Source organism: Oncorhynchus mykiss, chromosome 29, assembly GCF_057628025.1.
Source record: "Oncorhynchus mykiss isolate SJ-2025 chromosome 29, ASM5762802v1, whole genome shotgun sequence".
Classification (NCBI taxonomy): Eukaryota; Metazoa; Chordata; class Actinopteri; order Salmoniformes; family Salmonidae; genus Oncorhynchus; species Oncorhynchus mykiss.
In genome coordinates this window covers 45,600,791-45,610,495 of record NC_143050.1, presented here as the reverse complement: position 1 = coordinate 45,610,495, position 9,705 = coordinate 45,600,791, and the positions used below count along the sequence as shown (strand labels likewise).

Here is a 9,705-nt window from a genome sequence, read left to right as displayed (position 1 = left end):
TTTTAGTCTTAGAATCCTCTTATCCTGACTAATCATAGTCAGGATCTGTTTCCCTGTACTACCATCCTTAAAAATGGCTGCCTCCTGGAGTTAGTACCATCACGCCCGCAACCCTACACCACTCTCTCCCTCACACACACACTACCCCCTGCCCAGCAACCCCCAACCCTTTCCCTAAATCTCCTGTAGCAGGAGGGAGGCAGTCCAGACACGTCACCAATTGCCTTGTTAAAGTCGGCACACAGAATCCAAGCCAAGGACCCTAATTAGACACCTAAAATAAAGGAAGGGGACTTCATGGCGGAACGTGGCCGGTTTGGGGAATGTTTTAATGAGGAGAAAGAGCTGAGAATAGCGTTGGAGTAATTTGTTGACGCAGGCCGGGTCTCCTTCCATGCACACACACATACACCACCCCAAGGGCTTTCATAAACTGGCCATGTAATCCAGAGATTCTTCAGTTGCCTCCTGAGTGACGCAGCGGTCTAAGGCACTGCATCGCAGTGCTTGAGGCGTCACTACAGACCCGGGTTCGATCCCGGGCTGTGTCGCAATTGGCTGCGATTCGGAGACCCATGAGGAGGCGTACAGTTGTCCCAGCGTCATCCGGGTTACGGGAGATTTTGGCCGGCCGGCATACCAATTGAATATAACAAAAAATGGGTAAGAATTACAAAATTCAATAAAAAAATAAAAAACATACAAGCTTGTTGTTAGCTACATCTTTGCACAGCGTGTGTATAGTTATCCCATACAGAGATGATCTTGTTTGCTCCAAGGCGTTTTTAGTTGGTCAATTACACCAACACTTTGTCTATGTAACCCAATATTCAGACTAAGTAAGATATTGTCACATACACAGGATAGGTGCAGTGAAATGTGTTGTTTTACAGGGTCAGCCATAGTAGTACAGCACCCCTGGAGAAAATTAGTGTTAAGTGCCTTGCTCAATGGCACATCTGCAGATTTTTTTACTTTGACATTCTAACCACTACGCTACCTGCTGCCTCTATGAAGTGTGCCAGTCTAAGTTCTGTCTGGATGAGGTAACCCACTAATGGACTGAATTTAATTGATCTGAAAGCTCTTTAAGGTTCACCTCTACAGAAGTACGTACAAAGAATCAATCAATTGCAGATAAAGGAAAACCTCGCTTCATCTGTTTATGTTGTATCAGAGGTGTTAACCACTTTATAACAACACACCCCACAAGCTGTTCCTTCTCGCATACATTTTCCTTGGGTTAGATAAAAAAAACTACACCGGTACTTAAAACACAAACATTCACAATGCGGGTTTACTTTATCTGCAACTGATTTAATTAATGTCTATACTCTATAGTGTCCATGTCTCTGTCTCTAAACTCTCTTGAATGGCAGTTTTCCCTGCATTCTCTACAGGGCTTTGTGGTTTCCACTGCTTGAGACATCTGTTCCACTGAACTTTCTAAAAGTAGAGAGAGAGAGAGCAAGAGGAGAGAGATAACATGTTATCCAAGAGTGTTGGCCAACAGTGTCTCCCTCCCTCCTTCATTTGCAGACTATCTTTGTCTTTATCTGGCTAGACTCCATTTGGTTAGCAGTACTCTAACCCCAGACAGGATCCATGTCTGGCCACCAAGCACTTCAGAGAGAGACCGCTCCAGAAGTGGAGTCTGGCTGAAGAAGCCAAATGCCACAAAGAGCCTATTCACTAAATTGAGAGTGCTCTCCAGTGCCCTCACCATTGAAGTTCTGACTTTTTGTCCTCTAAATTGTGAAACAATACAGTCATGTCTGTTTCCTCAATGTCAGCTTTTGGTATCTGTTAAGCAATGGGACAGACCACTCAAATTGTATGATTTCCCCCGGTCTTCTCTTACCCTTGGAAGAATAATTTGTTGTTAATGCCTGAACTTAAAACCTGTTGGGGCAAGGCGTTCCCCTCAGGGAACTCCCCCCCCCCCGTTCAGCTGAAAAGGTGGCGCAGGGAATTCATCCAAAGTGAAAATACTGCCCCCTATCCCCAACAAGTTTTAACCCTAACCTTACAAATTTGGAGTTAATGCCTAAACTTAACCTTAAACACTTTGAAATTTGACCTTTGCGAAACATGGATGAATGTCTAATTCTGACGTGAGACTGTGAGAGCTGGTAGAAAATTCTAGCTGGTCACTTAACTCAAAACATTGTTTTTGGTGACAGCTAAAACCATGATTTGGTCAAACAGTAGCATCCGAATTCCAGATGGAGAGAAATGGAGATGGAGAGAAGATGGAGAGAAAGGGAAGAAGAGAAAAATGTATTCTTATTGCACAACATTTAAAAAGACAATAATGTGAAAAAACAGTAGGCTGTTGTGGTTTAGGTTTAGAGTTTCACCTTCCTCAGTGATTAGCCCCAAGTGAGTTAGCCTATGTGATATTTGTACACAACAACATGTAAGCAAATTAATCTAAATTGAACAAAATACATCTGTAATTCGTATTTTAACAGTAAAACTATAGCAACAATAGTCTAATTGTCAACCCAAAATGGTCTAGGTGTTGCACATCAAAATACCGTTATCATGCATTCCTGCTTGGACACACTGTAGATGATATTACTTATTTCTTGAATCATACCATATCAATAGCATTGTGAATTACTTTACATTCTTAGGAAAATATTTGCTATTGCATCTAGAACCTAAAAGGGTTCTTCATCTGTCCCCATAGGGGAACCCTTTAGGGTTCCATGTTAATTTATTTAACTAGGCAAGTCAGTTAAGAACAAATTCTTATTTTCAATGACAGCCTAGGAACAGTGGGTTAACTGCCTTGTTCAGAACGACATATTTTTACCATGTCAGCTCAGCAATCTTGCAACCTTTCGATTACTAGTCTAACGCTCTAACCACTAGGCTACCTGCCGCCCCATGTATCAATTAATAAATCAAATGTATTTATAAATCCCTTCTTACATCAGCTGTGGTCACAAAGTGCTGTACAGAAACCCAGCCTAAAACCCCAAACAGCAAGCAATGCAAGTGTAGAAGCACGGTGGCTAGGAAAAACTCCCTAGAAAGGCCAGAACCTAGGAAGAAACCTAGAGAGGAACCAGCCTATGAGGGGTAGCCAGTCCTCTTCTGGCTGTGCCGGGTGGAGATTATAACAGAACATGGCCAATATGTTCAAATGTTAATAGATGACCAGCAGGGTCAAATAATAATAATCACACTGGTTGTAGAGGGCGCAACAGGTCAGCAGCTCAGGAGTAAATTTCAGTTGGCTTTTCATAGCCGATCATTCCGAGTATCTCTACCACTCTTGCTGTCTGAAAACAGCAGGTCTGGGACAGGTACCCCTTCCGGTGAACAGGTCAGGGTTCCATAGCCGTAGGCAGAACAGTTGAAACTGGAGCAGTAGCACGGCAAGGTGGACTGGGAACAGCAAGGAGTCATCATTTCAGGTAGTCCTGAGGCATGGTCCTAGGGCTCAGGTCCTCTGAGAGAGAGAGAGAAAGAAAGAGATAAAAAGAGAGAAAGAATTAGAGAAAGCACAATATATATTCACACAGGACACCGAATAAGACAGGGGAAATACTCCAGATATAACAGACTGACCCTAGCCCCCCGACACGTAAACTACTGCAGCATAAATACTGGAGGCTGAGACAGGAGGGCTCGGGAGACACTGTGGCCCCGTCTGATGATACCCCCGGACAGGGCCAAACAGGCAGGATGCAACCCCATCCACTTTGCCAAAGCACAGCCCCCACAACACCAGAGGGATATCTTCAACCACCAACTTACCATCCTGAGACAAGGCTGAGTATAGCCCACAAAGATCTCCGCCACGGCACAACCCAAGGGGGGGGGGGGGGGCGCCAACCTGGACAGGAAGATCACGTCAGTGACTAAACCCACTCAAGTGATGCACCCCTCCTAGGGACGGCATGGAAAAGCACCAGTAAGCCAGTGACTCAGCCCCTGTAATACGGTTAGAGGCGGAGAATTTCAGTGGAGAAAGGGGAACCGGCGAGGCAGAGACAGCAAGGGCGGTTCGGTGCTCCAGTGCCTTTCCGTTCACCTTCACACTCCTGGGCGAGACTGCACTCAATCATAGGACATACTGAAGAGATGAGTCTTCAGTAAAGACTTAAAGGTCGAGACCGAGTCTGCGTCTCTCACATGGGTAGGCAGACCATTCCATAAAAATGGAGCTCTACGGGAGAAAGCCCTGCCTCCAGCTGTTTGCTTAGAAATTCTAGGGACAGTAAGGAGGCCTGCATCTTGTATCATATCTGTAGGTATGTACGGCAGGACCAAATTAGAAAGATAGGTAGGAGCAAGCCCATGTAATGTATTGTAAGTTAGCAGTAAAACCTTGAAATCAGCCCTTGCCTTAACAGGAAGCCAGTGTAGAGAGGCTAGCACTGGAGTAATATTATCAATTTTTGAGGTTCTAGTCAGGATTCTAGCAGCTGTTTTTAGCACTAACTGAAGTTTATTTTGTGATTTATCCGGATAGCCGGAAAGTAGAGCATTGCAATAGTCTAACCTAGAAATGACAAAAGCATGGATACATTTTTCTGAATAATTTTTGGACAGAAAGTTTCAGATTTTTGCAATGTTACGTAGATGGACAAAAGTTGTCCTTGAAGCAGTCTTGATATGTTTGTCAAAAGAGAGATCAGGGTCCAGAGTAACGCCGAGGTCCTTCACAGTTTTATTTTAGACTACTGTACAACCATCAAGATTAATTGTCAGATTCAACAGAAGATCTCTTTGTTTATTGGGACCTATAACAAGCATCTCTGCTTTGTCTGAGTTTAAAAGTAGAACATTTGCTGCCTTCCACTTACTTATGTCTGAAACACAGGCTTCAAGGGAGGTAAATGTTGGGGCTTCACCATGTTTCATCGAAATGTACGGCTGTGTGTCATCCTCTTAGCAGTGAAAGTCAACATTATGTTTCCGAATGACATTACCAAGAAGTAAAATATATAGTGAAAACAATAGTGGTCCTAAAACAGAGCCTTGAGGATCACCGAAATTTACAGTTGATTTGTCAGAAGTCAAAGTGATATCTTTCCGACAGATAAAATCTAAACCAGGCCAGAACTTGTCCGTGTAGACCAATTTGGGTTTCCAATCTCTCCAAAAAGAATGTGATGATCGATGGTATCAAAAGGAGCACTAAGGTCTAGGAGCACGAGGACAGATGCAGAGCCTAAGTCTGACACCATTAAAAGGTAATTTACCACCTTCACAAGTGCAGTCTCAGTGCTATGATGGGGTCTAAAACCAGACAAGCATTTCGTATACATTGTTTGACTTCAGGAAGGCAGAGTTGCTGCGCAACAGCATTTTCCTTTTTTTGTTGAGAGGACTGGGAGATTCGATATAGGCCGATAGTTTTTTAGATTTTCTGGGTCAAGGTTTGGCTTTTTCAAGAGAGGCTTTATTACTGCCATTTTTGTAGAACCCTTTCCACTGAAGAACCCGGTTTTGTAAGAGTTTATAACATTATTACAACATTTTTTAATTGCATGGGTTGGTGCCTCAAACTTAAATTGTTAATGGCTGATTCATAAGCTCAAATCTTGATGATTAGTTGATTTTAATCAGCTGTGTAGTGCTAGGGCATAAAGCAGAATGTGGACCCCTAGGGGTACCCAGGACCGAGTTTGGGAAACCCTGGCATAAGGCCATGTCGAACAGGGGTCTCTAACTCTGTTTCTGGAGAGCTATCCTCCTGTAGGTTTTCACCGAGGTTGTAACTAAGACTGTGCCTTTAAACAGCTTGGAAAATTCCAGATGCTGTCATGGCTTTAGAAGCTTCTGATTGGCTAATTCACATAATTTGAGTTAATTGGAGGTGTACCTGTGGATGTATTTGAAGGCCTACCTTCAAACTCTGTGCCTCTTTGCTTAACATCATGGGAAAATCAAAAGAAATCAGCCAAGACCTCAGAAAAAACTGTAGACTGGTAAACTGGTTCATCCTTGGGAGCAATTTCCAAACGCCTGAAGATACCACGTTCATCTGTACAAACAATAGTACGCAAGTATAAACACGGTGGGACCACGCACCCGTCATACCGCTCAGGAAGGATACGCGTTCTACCTCCTAGAGATGAACGTACTTTGGTGTACTTTGCCGCTCAGCAAGGAAGAAGCCAATGCTCCAAAACCGTCATAAAAAAAGTCAGACAACAGTTTGCAACTGCCCATGGGGAGAAAGATCATACTTTTTGTAGAAATGTCCTCCGGTCTGATGAAACAAAAATAGAACTGTTTGGCCATAATGACCATTGTTATGTTTGGAGGAAAAAGGGGGAGGCTGGCAAGCCGAAGAACACCATCCCAACCGTGAATCACGGGGGTGGCAGCATCATGTTTTGGGCGTGCTTTGCTGCAGGAGGGACTGGTGCACTTCACAAAATGGATGACATCATGAGATAGGAAAATTATGTGGATATATTGAAGCAACATCTCAAGACATCAGTCAGGAAGATAAAGCTTGGTCGCAAATGGGTCTTCCAAATGTACTATGACACCCAAGCATACTTCCAAAGTCGTGGCAAAACAGCTTAAGGACAATAAAGTCAAGGTATTGGAGTGGACATCACAAAGCCCTGACCTCAATCCTATAGAACATTTGTGGGCAGAACTGAAAAAGCGTTTGCGAGCAAAGAGGCCTACAAACCTGACTCAGTTACACCAGCTCTGTCAGGAGGAATGGGCCAAAATCTTTTGGAAGGCTACCCAAAACATTTGACCCAAGCTAATCAATTTAAAGGCAATACTACCAAATTCTAATTGAGTGTATGTAAACTTCTGACCCACTGTGAATGTGATGAAAGAAATAAAAACTGAAATAAATCATTATCTCTGATATTATTCTGACATTTCACATTCTTAAAATAAAGTGGTGATCCTAACTGACCTAAAACAGGGAATATTTTACTAGGATTAAATGTCAGTAATTGTGAAAAAACTGAGTTTAAATCTATTTGGCTAAGGAGTATGTAAACTTCCGACTTCAACTCTAGCTCATCCCTTTTTCCAACTGATCTGTCGATAGCACCTGCTAAATTCAGAGCATCAATGTTGTTGAGAAAAGTATCAAAACTTTTGCAGTTCTCGATGGCTAACGTTATATCTTTCAAAAACGGCCCAGTAGAAAGGAAGGTCAACACGTACAGGAACAGCAAACGTTATAGACAGAAGCATGCTAGATGGCAGACCAATCCAAACTCATCTCCCGACATGTCCAGCCCATCGATTATCTCAGCCAATCATGACGAGCGGGAAGGTTCCTATCTTGTTCCATGGCTAAACCAACTAGGCTGGTAATTTAACCATTTTATTCGTATTTATGAATGGAATACAAGTTTGTTGTTAAGGCACATGAAAGTTAATATCTTCCAGAAGGCATTTCTGCCAAAAGAAAAATGCAATTTGGTTAAAAAGAAATGTTTATGTTCAAATGCCTTCTGTAGTTTTGTGTGACATACGTCTAGTTTCCCGAAACAAGTCACATATTCATCATTGCTCTAACACACAAACAGAGAGTGACTTAGCAATATTGACAATTCTATTTTTAGAAACTGAGTTTTTTCCAGACAAGGTTGGAATAGGTTCTACGAAATTGAGATTCTTATTTGGTAACATTAGCTAGTTTACATTAGATAACATCAGTCAAAGACAGAACAAACATGTTTACTCTGCTGAAGGCCAGTCTAGCAGTGACTACCATAGCATAGGTCAAATTGATTGACAGTGGGTATACCAAAAGATAGCTATATGATTTAGCTGATGGCTTTCAGAGTTCAATACAGGACAGTAACATTAGCTAGCTAGCTAACTTATTTATGTTAGGTTACCTTGAATTGAGAATCTTCCATTTTGTTGTAAAGGAAAAAACTAGCAATGTCGACGAAAACTCCGCTGTCGACGAAATGGATTCCCCATCAGTTCTGCCTGAAAATCCCTCTGATAATCTTTGAACACGGTATCATTCTTGATATCCACAACTCAGAATAGGTGTGAATCACTGGTAGGTAGAACGGTGAAAGACACATTTTAGCACAGAACACCACATGGGCATCTTTTTCTTCTTCTTCTCTGAGGTTTATTGGCAGACTCATAAGGTATATTGCTGCCACCTACTGTACGGGGTAGTAAAAAATACCCCAAAAACTAAAAATGCTTTGGACGAACAAATCATCATGCCACTACCCTGAATTTCGAACAAAAAATGTACTATTGAGATCCCTACACAGGCTCAGGAACCTGGGATGGGGGAACCTCTTCATTAAGTACTTTTCCCACATTTAATTACTTTGTAGCCTTATTCTAAAATTCATTCATTATTTTTTTTCTCAACAATCTACACACAATACCCCATAATGACGAAGCAAAAACAGTTTTTTAGAAATTATTGCTAATTTATTACAAATAAAAAACTGAAATATCACATTTACAGCATTCAGACTCTTTACTCCAGCGTTGTCTCGGCTGTGTGCTTAGGGTCGTTGTCCTGTTGGAAGGTGAACTTTTGCCCTAGTCTGAAGTCCTGAGTGCTCTGGAGCACTTATCAAGGATCTCTCTGTACTTTGCGCCGTTCATCTTTTCCTTGATCCTGACCAGTCTCCCAGTCTCCTCCCTGACCAAGGCCCTTCTCCCCCTTATTCATGACCTCATTACATGAGGTGCAACAAGACCACTCATGATCTGTAAAGTTCTCTACTTTTGATCAATTTAAATATAACAATATTTGAATCACCATAGCAACAACCTTAACTTTCAACTTCATCTGCCATCTCCATCTCTCCATCTGCTACCAAGGCGGAGTCCCACTAGTACTACCGCTGGTGTTGCACACAACCCACAAGCTTAATATAGAATATGAATGTTGATTCAAATATGTTACACTGAAGAAACATTTAATTGCTACTCTGTTGAATAAAGAATAAACCACTTGAATGAAGAAGAAAAATGCTATTCTTGTCAACTCCATAAATCATCAAAGTCAGACGTTTGTCTAACGTCAACTCCATCAGAGTGCTGAAAGATCTGATAGAACGGTTATGTTTTTATTGGGGAATCATTTTCCATAATTTACAAATGTTTGTGTTGAAGTTTTATGTTCAGAGGCAGAAATACAGTATGTCTGTTTTGAGTATCTCTTGTCAACTCTGTCACGGATGCTAAAATTGTGTAATCACTGTTCTGCAACATATGCTTAAATAATTTAAGTATTTGCTGTGCTAGACCTAATAGATCATGTTTGCTTTATAAATGTTGTTCTATGTTCTAAATGTACAAAAACATGCTAAAATGCTAACACAATTAGCCCTAGAGTATTTAATAGATAATAATAAAACAAACTAAACAAAAAGACGTTTGGTGATTTGTATTACGTATTTAAATAATTTAATGTTATAATTTAGACAATCAAGGCCTTTAAACACTTGTTGGACAATAATTGTAAAAATGAAATGCCTTTTATGTTATCTGACAGAGTTGACATGAATCCAGAGATGGCCGCCTCGCTTCGTGTTCCTAGGAAACTATGCAGTTTTTTGTTTTTTTTACATGTTATTTCTTACATTGGTACCCCAGGTCATCTTAGGTTTCATTACAGTCGAGAATAACTACTGAATATAAGAGCAGCGTCAACTCACCATCAGTACGACCAAGAATATGACTTTAGCGAAGTGGATCCTGTGTTCTGCC

General features: G+C 41.4%; 1 long non-coding RNA gene across 1 annotated transcript; it reads right to left on the bottom strand.

Moving 5' to 3' along the window:
• Positions 1-310: 310 nt before the first annotated feature.
• On the bottom strand, positions 311-8,077 carry LOC149970616 (uncharacterized). Its single transcript, XR_016493442.1, has 2 exons — positions 7,851-8,077; positions 311-3,463 (listed from the first exon to the last, which is right to left on the bottom strand). It is a non-coding gene; the product is annotated as an uncharacterized LOC149970616 (long non-coding RNA).
• Between the last annotated feature and the right edge of the window lie 1,628 nt (positions 8,078-9,705).